Genomic DNA, 15,318 nt, shown 5'->3' on the forward strand with positions numbered 1-15,318 from the left:
AATTTATTATGAATAAAAACCCTTAAAAAATCAGATCTACATCAGTATTCTCAGCCTTTGCCGTGAAGCTCTAAACTAAGCTCAGGTACATTCTGTTTCCACTGATCATTCTTGAGATGTTTCAGCAGCTTAATTGGAGTTCACCTGTGGTAAATTCAGTTGATTGGACATGATTTGAAAAGCCATACACCTATCTATATTAGGTACCAGGGTTGACAGTGCATGACAAAGCACAAACCAGGCATGAAGACAAAGGAATAGTCTGTAGACCTCCGGGACAGGATTTTCTCGAGGCGCAAGGCTGGGGAAGGTTACAGAAAAATTTCTGCTGCTCTGAAAGTTCCAATGAGCACAGCGGCCTCCATCATAAGTAAATGAAAGATGTTTGGAACCAACAGGACTCTTCCTAGAGCTGGCAGGCCATCTGAGCTGAGTGATCAGGGGAGAAGGGCCTTAGTCAGGGAGGTGATCAATAACCTGATGGTCTGATCTTCAACGTTCTTCTGCGGAGAGAGGAGAACCTTACAGAAGGACAACTATCTGTGCAGCAGTCCACCAATCAAGCTTGTTTGGTAGAGTGGCTAGATGGAAGCCACTCACGCCAGGAATTTGCCAAAGGCATCTGAAGGACTCTCAGATCATAAGAAACAAGTTGTCTGGTTTGATGAGACTAAAATTTAACTCTTTGAAGTGAAAACCAGGCGTTACGTTTGGAGAAAACCAGGCACCGCTCATCACCAGGCTATCACCATCCCTACAGTGAAGCATGGTGGTGGCAGCATCATGCTGTGGGGATGTTTTTCAGCAGCAGGAACTGGAAGACTAGTCAGGATAGAGGGAAAGATGAATGCAGCAATGTACAGAGACATCCTGAATGAAAACCTGCTTCAGAGTGCTCTTGACCTCAGACTGGGGCGACGATTCATCTTCCAGCAGGGCAATGACCCAAAGCACACTGCCAAAATATCAATGGAGTGTCTTCACAACAATTTGGTAAATGTTCTTGAGTGGCCCAGCCAGAGCCCAGACCTAAATCCTATTGAACATCTCTGGAGAGATCTGAAAATGGCTGCACACCATCGCTTCCCATCCAACCTGAGCTTGAGAGGTACTGCAAAGAGGAATGGGTGGAAATAACCAAAGACAGGTGTGCCAAGCTTGTGGCACCATATTTAAGACTTGAGGCTGTAATTGCTGCCAAATGTGCATCAACAAAATATTGAGCAAAGGCTGTGAATAATGATGTGCATGTGGTTTTTCAGGTTTTTTATTTTTAATAAATTTGCAACAATTTCAAAAACTCTTTTTTTTCACATTGTCATTAATTGTGTGTAGAAATTTAAGGAAATGAATTAATTTAATCCATTTTTGAATAAAAGTGGAAAATGTGAGTGCAGTGAATACTGTCCGGATGCACTATATAACTAACAAACTAACATATCAATTAATTTAAATAGTTCCTTCGTCATTTAGCATGACAGATATAGTTATACAAATTTAACAACATTAATAATCTTAAAAGTACTTGCTAAAATGTATTTAATAAAAACCCAAAAAACGATATATATATATATATATATATATATATATATATAKAGAGAGAGAGAGAGAGAGAGAGAGAGAGAGAGAGAGAGAGAGAGAGAGAGAGAGAGAGAGAGAGAGAGAGCTAAAAAATGAGGTTAAACGTAGCTGTTTGAACGGAGTGTAGTGGAAAAGTATAAATATTTCAAATATTTCAAGCTATTCTTGCTTTTGCATCTTTTGAAATGCCCTTAAATGACTGATCTAAACACTCCCGATGAGATTTTTAGCCAAATAAACTACAGTTCCACTGAAAGACATTTTAGTAGTCGTTCAGTTATCCAAAGAGCACTCTAAACCTCATAAACATGAAAATGACATCTTTCTACCAACATTCTCTTTATCATTAGAAAAAGCCAAATAAAGTCAAACCCCCAAACTCTCTAATAGTAAACAACGCCTCAATGATCATCGGTGCAGCACAAAAGAGGCTTTTGAAAAGGTCAAGTGATGCAGCGGGTCATTCAGATCAGACAGACAGTGTTCTTGATGAAACAGACACAGGTGAGAGGACAGTCTGGAGCTGTGATCAGCCGAGCGTGTGGAGTGCAGGGTTCAGGCCTTTAGCCCAGGGCCGAGAGCTCGTCACTCACCTGGATGGGACTCCGCCACTAAACCCCCCCTCACACACACACACGGCTTATTAAGGGCCGGTTTGTTCTTCCTGACAGAGCTCAATTGTGGATAATTGTCTCTTTCAGATCACTGAGGGCTTGTGTGATCCTCCATCCATTGAAGTCGCAGGAATGACGGATTCTTTTCGCGTGTGGATGGAGGGAGTTCCACTTCACATCACACAAACCAATAAAGACTTAAAAGAGCCTTTTTTCTCTTGAGGTTTAAGCAAACAAACATACATACAGTGCTCAGCATATATGAGTACACCCTATTTTGTAAACGAATATTTTTTATCCATTTCTCAGTGAATATGGGTAATATATTTTGATGCATTTGAACAAAACAGATTTATTAAATAGATATATTTATTAAAATATTATTTTAGTCACTGAACCTCTTTAGAAATAGAAAGATAATACATTTAAATTTATGCTAAATATTTTGTTTCTTCTAAATTTTCCTTTTTTTAATGTTTTATTTAATATTTTTTCCCTAACATGTACATATAAATGTGGGTGTATTAATTTTTTACCGTTATCATGCGTTATTTTGTTAGATTAGCTCTAGATTTGGCTTCAGTACTGACTTATCTAACGTATATGCGTAAATGTAATATTGTAAAGCTTCCTACAGAAAATATTCATCTAAATGAGAGATTTGTAAGGGGTGTACTCGTATATGTTGAGCACTGCATATCAGCAAGGTTTTAATGATATATTTTTGCTATTTTCCATCATTTTTAGTTTTTAATTATTCAGATATATGATAAATACACTAATGGTTGTTTGGGTCAAACATTGGGTTAAATATGGACAAACCCAACAGTTGGGCTAAAAAGTGTGATTTTAATGTACCTGAAAAAATTAACCCAACACATGTGAAAAATATATTTTGCAATTCACAATTGCTTTTTTCATTTATTTGCGAGCTATGGGACCTTAAACTCTGCTTTGTGGAATTTTGATGTTGAAAATTCAACTCTACACTTTAACAAAGTGACTTTTATTGACATTTTGAAATAATTTAATGTATAAGAAATAATATAGAGAGAGAAATAAGTCTGTTAAATTACAGAAAATGTACTGGAGTTCATTACAAGGTTTTTGTAGCGTGATAAACCAACCCAGACAATATATCACTTTAAACTTTTAAAAATTTTAATAAAAGTCACTTTTTCGAACTTCTTAAGTTTAAAAGTTGTTAGAAGCAAGATCAAGGTTCCATAATGCAATTCACAAGCATAAATAAATGGGGGGAAATAAAAAAATGAAAACTTGACTCACTAATTACAGAAAACTGCAAATTTAAGGTTATTTTTAACAGTGAATGTTTGGTTTTTCCAAATTTAACCTATTGGGTTATGGCTTCCCATCATTTTGTGTAGTCAGCCAAAAATACATTGATTTGGTCAAAATGATTATCTTTTATGCAAGAAATCATTAGAATATTAAGTAAAGATCATGTTCCAGCGATACATTCTGTTAATTTCCTATTGTAAATATATCAAAACTTAATTTTGGTTAGTAATATGTATTGCTAAACAGTTCATTTGAACAATTTTATTATTTTATTTTTTTATATTAATATTTTTATTACTACACTTTACATGACAATTGAAAGAAATGTTATCAAACCAATTCGTTATTTTACTTTTTTTTTTTTTTTTTTGCCAAAAAACTTTAAATAACAGCAATTAAATAACAGAAATTTACTGTAAAATAGTGGACATTAAATTACAGACGTTTACTGTCATTCAATTCGGCAGTACATTTTTGTAATTTAACATCCGATTTCTTTTACAGTGTACCTAATAACAACAAATTTTAAAGTTATCTCTATATCTCTTATTTTTTTCTAAAGCTCTGTTATACAATAAACAAATTCATAATAAAGAAGCACAAACATACACTCAAACAAAAAGATTTGTGCTGCTTGTTTAAACTAATTATTCAAAATTAGTTGAATCAGCACAATTCCTGAGTTTTTTATTTTTATATTATGGTTAATGCACTTTAATTTGTAAAAACAATAACTTAACCGATTTGTGTTGGGACCACATTAAGGAATTGTGTGGAATCCAGCATTTTTACAGTGTACAAATACATCCACAAACACAAAACAGTAACACTAAACCTAATGATAAAAAAATATAATCAAGACATAAACCCTCCGTGACGCACAGCAAGCCCAATCCCAAAAACACTGGCACAAAACCTCAACCGATTCCAGTCTGAACATGCGATGAGGTTTAGCTCAAGCAGTTTGACGTCAGTGAAATGGAGAGGTTTTCCCTCGGTGTGTTTCCTTCAGCAGCTCATACACACATACAAACACACACACACCTGCAGCTGCTCTGATTAATAAACTCCCAATGCAGTCCATTAACAAGCCAGCTGTACAACAGCAACAGAACCATGTGTGGATTAACATTAGCAGAACACCACCGGCCCATTACTCACACACTAACACACAGCCCTATAAATGACACTAAACGCGGCTTTATGTGGACATCAGTCAGGGTTTTGTTCCTACAATACAGCATAGAGCATTGTAAAACTAATTTCTCACATAAATAAGTGCAGACAATTAAGAACCATTAAATAACTAATTTATTTTATTTTTGCATTGACAGTACATAATATTTTACTAGTTATTTTGCAAGATATTAGTATCGAGCTTAAAGTGTCATTTAAAGGCACAGCAGGGGTGCCGGAAAAAAAAAGTTAAATAACGGTCAGTGAATTTCAGAAATTTACCTTAAAACAATGGCCTGTAAATTACAGAAATTTACCATAAAATAACGGCTGTTTAATTACAGAAATTTACTGTAAAATTATGGATGTTAAATTACAATAATGAAATGGATGTTAAATTACAGAAATTTACTGTAAAATAACAGCTGTTAAATTACAGAAATATACTGTAAAATAATAGACGTTAATTTACCGAAATTTACTGTAAATAACAGCTGTTAAATTACAAAAAATTAACTGCAAAATAATAGATGTTATTTAACAGAAATTTACTGTAAAAAACAGCTGTTAAAGTACTGAAATTTACTGTAAAATAATAGATGTTAATTAACAGAAATTTACTGTAAATAACAGCTGTTAAAGTACAGAAATTTACTGTAAATAACAGCTGTTAAAGTACAGAAATTTACTGTAAAATAATAGATGTTAATTAACAGAAATTTACTGTAAATAACAGCTGTTAAAGTACAGAAATTTACTGTAAATAACAGCTGTTAAAGTACAGAAATTTACTGTAAAATAATAGATGTTAATTTACAGACGGCTGTTTATTTTACAGAAATCTATTGTAAATAACAGCTGTTAAATTACAAAATTTACAGTAAAATAATGGCTGTTAAATTACAGAAATTTACTGTAAAATAATGGATGTTAAATTACATAAATTTACTGTAAAATAATGGCTGTTAAATCACAGAAATTTACTGTAAAATAATGGCTGTTAAATCACATAAATATACTGTAAAATAATGGATGTTTAATCACAGAAATTTACTGAATAATAACGGCTGTTAAATTACATAAATTTACTGTAAAATAATTAATGTTAAATTACAGACATTTACAGTAAAATAACGGACCTTAAATTACAAAAAATTGCTGTAAAATAACGGACGTTAAATTACAGAATTTTACCGTAAATAACTGATGTTAAATTACAGAACTTTACCATAAATATTAGACATTAAACTACAGAAATACACTGTAAAATAATGGATGTTAAATCACAGAAATTTACTGTAAAATATCGGACATTAAATTACAGAAATGTACCATATATTACTGAAATTTACCATACATAACAATCATTAAATTCCAGACATTTACTGTAAATTAACAGATGTTAAATTATGGTCAAAACAAATAATGGTCTGATAACATTTCTTCCAAATTTCAATAAAAATAGTATTCTAACACTATTTAAGAATTTTAGGATAAATTCAAATAATAAAAGACAATATTTTCATTTTAGATTTGGGAAAAATGTCATTGATTTAAGATTTTTGGAAGGAATAATGTTTTATTGTTCATTAATTATTTCTGTTGTTGTTGTTTTTTTACAATTCTTGTAATAAATTAAATTCTAGAATTTATTCTAATAAATTCTTCTAAAAAACTAGTTCCTTTTATGGCATCATCTTTCAGGAAGTTACAAGAAAAATGACAGCTCAGAATATCAACAATGGATCTAATAACTTGAATTAGTCATTTTCCCCTCCCTTTTTACTTTAAAATCATTAATTTCTGCTTTGTGCAATTACAAAAACATGTCTAATAATCTCTAAGTCTAACGTTAGTTTAAAAAAGAAAGACGTGAGGAATTTGTTCATAAGTGCAATTACAAATTTTAATAATCTGCCTATTTATGCCAGAGTCCTGCGGAAAAAGTGATTGACATGTGGTAATTTTTGTGTAACTCATCTTTATTTATTTATGATTTGGTTATGAGTAAAACAAAGACAGGGTCAGGTAGTTAAAATGGTAGGCTACAAATAATTAATTAATTTTTAATTAATTGCTTATTTATAAATAATTAATTCATGACCACCTACGATGCCATCGTCCATCGCAATGTTTGACACTAGACATTGTACGATGCCAAATTGGTCGACATCGCCCACCCCTATCAACATTGAATAAAGTTTTTATGACCTGTCTGTATTTCATTTTATTGTTATTCATTTTCTTTACTTTTCTTTCTTTTCTTTTATTCATGTTTAAAAAATATAAATATTTTATTTTATTTATTAATTCGATTTATTTTTATTTTATTTTATTTATTTTATTCATTCAATTTATTTTATTTTATTTATTTTATTTACTTGCTTGCTTGCTCATATTTTTAAAGATATACTACTTATATATTCTGTCTCTCTTTGACTGTTGCCAAGCCTTTCACGCTAAATGATAATATATGTACTGAACAAATATGGGAGACTTTATTTACTCACTGTCATCTCTGAAAATATGGAGTGAAAAAAAAAAAAAAACATTATTAAAGCATTATTTTTGTTACCTGTTGTTTTTTTCTCTATATATCTTTTATGAATTATTTTCATATTTGAATGCTGCCAAGTCCTTTATGCTAAATGATGATATATGGACAAATATATTGCACAGATATGGGACACTTTATTCCCTGACTGTCAACTCTGGAAACCTACAATTTTGACTCAAGTGACTTTAATGCTGTGTTTATGAAAAGTTCTACAACTTTTTATAAAAAATGTTTTGTGTTTATAAAAGTTCTACTTTAAGGTGTAAATGTAAATCTTAAAATAAAATAAATAATAAATAAATAAACAAATAAATAAATCAATAAAATAAAAATAAATAAAATAAAAATAAAATAACAAATAAAAATAAATAAATAAATTACATTAAATTAAATAAAAATAAAATTAAATATTAAAAATTAAAAATTAAAATAAAAAATAAAATAAAATAAAATAAAATAAAATAAAATAAAAATAAAATAAAGTCAAATAAAATAAAAAATAAAACAAAATCTAAAATGAAATAAAAAAAGTAATATAAATCCCCATTGCATTTTAATGAACAAACCTTTGACTTATCTAAATCCTCCATAATTCCGTTTTTTTTTTTCTGACTCTTTCTGATGTGTTCAGCATCACACACAGATTTCAGCTACTTCAGTAGATCTTCCTATCAGTTCTGAGGAATCGACCCAAAGGCGGTGTGTATTGCGGGCGATGACCCAAGCAGTGTCCTTCAGATAAGGCTCTCCATCCTTAGCATTTCCACCTTTTCAATCTTATTCAAACCCATTCACAAAACACATACACATCCTCTCTCTCAGCCTGGCGAGACTCTAAACGGCCCAAACAAAGACGCTCCACACATCCTGGATGGTCATGTGGTGTCAATGTGTGCGCTGTGCTGGAAGTCTGAGAGGAGGAAGCCGAGTCTTGCCCCGAAGCCACTCGTCCTGGGGAGGAATGTTTATCGTGTCCAGTGTCTTTGATCTCGCCCACTTAATCACTTCCTGCACACTGTACATGAACTGCCGCACCGCTGCATTGGGGGAAGCAGGGGGAGGCCATTAGATGTGGTTACTCCTCCACTACCTTCCACAAAGTCATTAGATAGAGCCTAAGATAAGGTGCACGATTCCTATGGTTTCGGGGTGTTGCGGCTGATTCCCTGAACATCTCTTGAGGACTGTAATTGCTGTCTGGCTTCCATTGGCGTCTGCAGTGCTGGGAACTTTGCCGTAAACAGATGCACGATTGCAGGGTTTTAAAAAAAATGGATTAAAAAGTTCACAGATTTTCATGTTAAAAGTTCTGGGAGAAGTTTAAACTGGGGAATTATTACACACTTGCAGGTAGCAATATGCTGATACTCAACAATTCAGTATATTGTGATGATAAACATGTACGATATTGATATCATGGGCGCTTCGAAATACAGTTAATAATTGTTTATTAAAACCTTCTGAGTGCAGGGTATAATATTAAAACATTCGGTACAACGACGAGGTTCAATCCGCATATAGATATTGGTGTTTTTCAGTTTTGCTTTCCTCCATTGCTTTAAAGTACAAATAAAATCACAGCTACCCATATTGATTTTGTTAGCTCACATTGGTACGCTGTTAGACTTTGCCGCAATTTTACAGTTATTTACTGCAAAAACACAGAGTAAACTACAGTGTACTTTCTTTACAGTTCAGTACTGTAATATGCATTGCAGTGTAGTCAATTTTAAAACTTTTACAGTAATTAAGAGAATATTAGGAATTTGCGGTATTATACTGTAATTTAAGTTTTGCATTAAAATGTAAAAATTGTATTTTGCTTTCCCCCGTTCCTTTAAAGTACACATTAAAAATTACAACTACCCATAATGATTTTGTTAGCTCACATTGCTATGCTGTTAGACTTTGCCTCAATGTTACAGATATTTACAGCAAAAACACAGAGTAAACTACTGTGTACCTTCTTTACAGTTCACTACTGTAATATGCATTGCAGTGTGGTCCATTTTGCAAATACTGCTGCTAAAATACAGCATACCTTCTTTACAGTTCACTACTGTAATATGCATATGCAGTGTGGTCAATGTTAAAACTTTTACAGTAACTTAAGAATATAAGGAATTTGCAGTATTATACTGTAATCTAAGTTTTGCATTAACAAGTAAAAATTGTATTTTGCTTTCCCCCATTCCTTTAAAGTACTCATGAAATCACAACACACTATATTGATTTTGTTATCTCACATTGTTACACTTTTAGACTTTGTCACAATTTTACAGTTATTTATTGCAAATACTGCAGGTAAAATACAACATATCTTCTTTACAGTTCACTACTGTAATGTGCATATGCAGTGTGGTCAATGTTAAAACTTTTACAGTAACTTAAGAATATAAGGAATTTGTGGTATTATACTGTAATCTAAGTTTTGCATTAAAAGGTAAAAATTGTATTTTGCTGTCACCCATTCAGTACACATGAAATCACAACTATCCATACTGATTTTGTTAGCTCACATTGCTACACTGTTAGACATTGCCGCAATTTTACAGTTATTTACAGCAAAAACGCCCAGTGAAATACCATATACATTTTTTATAGTTCACTACTGTAGTAGTTACTGCATTTTGGGTCATTTTAACACTTTTACAGTAAATTACTGCATATTAAGAATTTGTGGTATTATACTGTAATCATAGTTTTGCATTAAAATGTAAAAATTGTATTTTGAATTTCCTCCTTTCTTTAAAGTACACATTTGATCAAAACTAACTATACTGATTTTACAGTTATTTACTGCAAAAACGTCCAGTAAAATACTGCATACATTCTCACTACTGTAATATGCACTGCAGTGTGGGTCATTTTAAAATGACTAGGAATATTAGGAATTTGCGGTATTCTGTAATCAAACTTATCAAGTACTCCTACTGTATTTGAAGACAAATATGAGACACTTAAAGAATGTGATCTTGTATCACAAAATGTATTTAAAATAGATTATTAAATTAAATTTACTTTTGTGAACCATTTAAAAAATGGATGTAATAGCAATGAATAATACATATATTGTTTTACATGATCTTTAGTTTATTAAATTCAATAGTAAACACTTAAAGGTTTTGTACTGCTAGAGAGAAATGTAAATAAATTACAGCAAAATACTGTAAAAATTGTCATACTGTAAAATTTAAATGTGGTAAAGGGCACTTTACAATAGAATGAAGTTGAGGTACAACTATTTCGGTCACACTTTACAATAAGGTTCATTAGTTAATGTTAAGTAATGCATTTACAAACATGAACAAACACTGAACAATACATTTACAACAGTATTTGTTCATGTTAGTTAACGTTAGTTAATGAAAATACAGTTGTTCATTGCGAGTTCATGTTAACTCACGGTGCATTAACTAATGTTAACAAGCACAGACTTGTATGTTAATAATGCATTAGTAAATGTTCAATTATGACTAATAAATGCTGTACAAGTGTTGTTCATGATTAGTTCATGTTAGTAAATGCATTAACTAATGAACCTTATTGTAAAGTGTTACCACTACTTCACTCTAAAATGGCAGGGCCCAGCTGCTGTAAAACACATTTACAGGTAAGTTACTGTAATGGGGCAGTTGCAATAAATTGCTGGCAATAGTGCTGCCAGTAAGCTAGCACAAAAAGATGTTGGGGTAAGGCTATTTTACTGTTTGTTTGAAATACACCAAGTATATTTTTCATTGTTATACCTGTTTAAGAACCCTTTTATATAGGCCCAGTTCACTCAAAACAAAACAAAAATTCTGTCCTTTACTCACCCTTCACTTGTCACAAACCTGCTCGAGCTGTTGAACGCAAAACATATTCTGAAGAAGGCAGAAAACTTTGAACCACTGACTTCCATAGAACTAGTTTTTCCTTATGTAAGCCTGGCGTTTTCTGAATATTTTCTTTTAGCATAAAAAAAGAAACTCAATAAAGGCAAATTCTGAGGAAAGGGGATGAATTGCCTTTTTAAGATTTTGTACTGTTCTCTGGCCTCCGCTAATAAAACTATTTTAACATTAAAACATCAACACTTAGAAGTAATAATCAATTTTTGGTCTTGTTAAGTGGTCCTGTTTCTCTGAGGTAAACACCTACTTGAGTCATTGGCTAAAACATTTCTATAGTTAAAACCTTTTTATAAAAATTGGAAGAGATAGCTGTACAATCAGGTCCGGATTATTAATGAGTACATTGTCTTGTAGGCCCCCTACCCGGCCTTAGCCCTATAATTGAATTAAAAAATAATAATATAATAAAATGTTTATAAAATGAATCTATAATGTATTGCCCACATTTTTAAAATAAATTATATATAATGCATATCTACAAAGAATTAACTTATTTTTAAAGCATTTAAAGCACACTTTAAAAAACAATATTAATAAAACTAGTCAAAATTAATGGGTTTTTTTCTTGTTCAAGATCACTGAAGCAGTACTAACAATAAATATACATTTTAAAGGGTATTTCTGAAATATAACTGCATATTATTGGCATGCGACACATAATGCCTCTCCGGACTCCTATCCAGTTTTATGAATTTGAGTCTTCTCATCTGAGAGATGATCGTTGGCTAGGCAAGGGCAGGTATAAGATTCAGAAGGTATGATCACCTTGGATAAAAATATCACGGTATTGCGATTACAACTCTAAAATAAGTTCTTTTTAAATGGCTAGGTAAAAAAACCAATGTTCCCCCTTTGAACATATTTTATTTTGTCAAAGATTTGAAATATTTTAACACAGTAAACATGTCAGGCTAAATATTTTAAATGAATCGCTGACTTCTGCTGTTTTTAATAGTTTCAAAAACACTGATTTCTTTACAATTTAAAATGGTCTCTTTGGAGAATTTTTCCTAAAAAAATAAAAAATAAAAAATAAATAAATAAATAAATAAATAAATAAATAAATAAATAAATAAATAAATAAATAAATAAATAAATAAATAAATGAATGAATAAAATCTTTCACATACCTCAGGAACGGTATTTCAGAAAATTGACGGATTTAAAATCTTGACTTTTAAAACGGCTATCGTCCCATGCCTGTTGTTGGCGTCAAAATGTGTCGCTGTGCTACGACACTCAAGCTGCTATTAGTTGCACTCTTTAGTTATGTCAATCAAACATTGATGAGTAAAAATTGTCCAAATAGCTTATTCCAACGAGGTGCGTTATGTGCACTTTGCCTAAACAGACACTCTAAAATTGCCATTTTTCCCCCCTCGCAGTGTATACGGGGCCAAAATGCCTATTGGTCGTTTTCAATTATACATATTTGACAGCTTACAACTTTTATAGATGGTCGAATGCTTCTGCATTGACAATCACAATAAAAACAAGTGCAATTGATTAACAAAACAATGCTAAAATAACAATTGTGTAGTCAATAATTATCACAGACCTATTGACCTTATTCTGCAATCTGTTTAAGGACTTCCAACTTATTTTCTGGAGGTAAAATGACTAGGATTACTAAACAATCAAACTGTTCTACAAACAATTGTGCTCATGACAATACACAAAAATGATATAATAAGAAAATGCAATTTTGTGTTTTTATGGCTAAAAATCAATGGATCGGAAGTCTCAAGTCAATAAAAGTCCATTGGCAGCGCCCGCTCATATGTGAAAGGTTGAAATATTCACAAGAAAAATGTTTCTCGGGTCAGCCAGAAGCACAATGCCTACAGACATACAGGCACCATTGGCTTTTGGCTTCAATTCATAGCGCACATGGAGAGCAAAGTTCACAAAGCTCTATAAAGCACGGCAGAAGATCCATGTAAAGGACTTTGGACATGCCGCAACAGGTTTGAGGTGTTCTGAAGGCAACCTCCTTCAAACGTGACTAGTTTTTTCTTGGGCAATTCTGTCAATCATAAAAGTGATGCACTGCATGCTGCTATGTTTGTTTGTTTTTTTGTGTTTAACACCATGCCAGCTTATGTATATTGCAATTTTCACGCTGGAAAATCTACTACTATGTGTGATGATTTTGGCTTTGAAATATAATTACTATTAATATTTGTTTGAGGGTAAATTTGATTAATATTGGTTTTTGTATATTTTGAAGTGATTTATTTGATTTATATCTTTATGGATAACAATTTTATATTTTATAATTTTGATTGCCTTGTAAAGGGTATTAATAGGTATTGTGTCTGCGCCTGGAAATTTAAGTTTGTTTGGTTTATGATGAGTTGAACTAAAATGTGTTGAAGTAAAAGCTTGTTTGCTTTTTTTCTCCTTTAATAATATATTGATTTGTTTGACTGAACAATTGATTTTGGTTTATTTGATTAAATCATACATTTGTTAAAAACATAATTGTTTTTTTATTTAATAGAATTATTTGGGTAACTGTAGTGGGGTTTTCTACCCCTGGTGCCCAACCCATTATAATCCAAATGTTGTTGTTGTAACTGGTGTATTCGGAAAAATTTTCTTACCCCTTGGTTTCGAGTGTGGTCCTGAAACATCTTCGTTTAAAGGGGTAGTTACCCCTTCCCCTCAGCCCTTAACCTTCAAGCGAAAGAGAATTGGGACACCCCTACCCCTTCACAGGAACACGCAAAAAAAAACGAGGGGAAGGGGTTAAGGGAAACGGCTAAGGGGTAAAATTGGAATTGGGTCTAAATCAATGATTTTGTTTTACAGTGATGGAAAAAAAAATTAAATGTAAAAATAATTGTGTCCAACTGCCATTAACACTTACCAGAAAAATATACATTTTTCTCTCATTTATTAGTTTTTCCATCCTAAAAATCTATTTTAAAGCTAATTTTATTAATTTATGCACATGCAATCCCCTATAAAACCACCCCGAACATTCTGAAGTCAATTCTCCACAAAAAGAGTCGTTCAATCCATCTGGTGAAATATATTTTATATTGCAATGTCTAATCGTTGAAAAGCTAAATATTGCATTTTTTTTCCAACGTCATGCAGCCCTACATTGTAACGGATTTTATCGTAATAATCTAGGAAAAGTCTGTAAAATAACAGTGTTTTTCTGTAAACAGTTTTTTGAAAATATCGGAAGATTTATTTTTTTTGCACTTTATTTCAACAAAGAAATTTTACCGTAATTTTCTGGTTTTTGTTTGGCAGCTGTAGCTGCCAGTCATTTGACCTTTTTTGACAATTTTTTTTCTTTTTTTACAGAGCAAGTGATTACAATTTATTACTTTAATTTTACGTAATTTTAAATGTACTTCATAAAAAACAGAATAAAACACAGTGTATATAATACGCCAATTTTATTGTCTAAAACAGACAAATTGCTGTAATTTGTCATAAATTATATAGCACATAAAATAACTGTCAAGCTGTTAATTTACTGATATTATTTGTAATTTTCACGAACTTTTGAATATAAAAATACTGTATAAATAATACTGTAATTTCCCTGTTTAAAAAACAAAAATGTCAGTAATTTGTCTTTAATGATAAAGTACCTAAAATGAAAGTCAAACTGTTAATTTAGAGAGACTGTTTGTCATTTTACTAAGTTTTGAATATAATTTGAAATGACAGAAAATTACTGTAAAAAACTTTGAGATATTTTCTGTAAAATTAGTTTTTGTACAGTGTAGCATACGATCATCAATTATTATTTCAACATTTCCCGAGCTATATCACGATTGTATAACCAAATTGAAAATATTATTAATGTAAATATATACTATTAATGTATGAACACATTTCTAAACGGAATAGTTTTAATAACTAATTTCTATTAACTGATTTCTTTTATCTTTGCAATGATGAACACAATATTTGACTAGATATTTTTCAAGATAGTATTCAGCTTAAAGTGACATTTAAAGGCTTAACTAGGTTAATTGGGCAAGTTAGTGTAATTAGGCAAGTCATTGTGTAACAATGGTTTGTTCTGTAGACAATCAGAAAAAATATTGCTTATAATACTGACCTTATATTATTTCGAAAACTACTTTTATTCTAGCCGAAAAAAAACAAATAAGGCTTTCTCCACAAGAAAAAATAGTATAGGAAATACTGTGAAAAAAATCCT

This window comes from Danio rerio, chromosome 12 (assembly GCF_049306965.1).
Source record: "Danio rerio strain Tuebingen ecotype United States chromosome 12, GRCz12tu, whole genome shotgun sequence".
Lineage (NCBI taxonomy): Eukaryota > Metazoa > Chordata > Actinopteri > Cypriniformes > Danionidae > Danio > Danio rerio.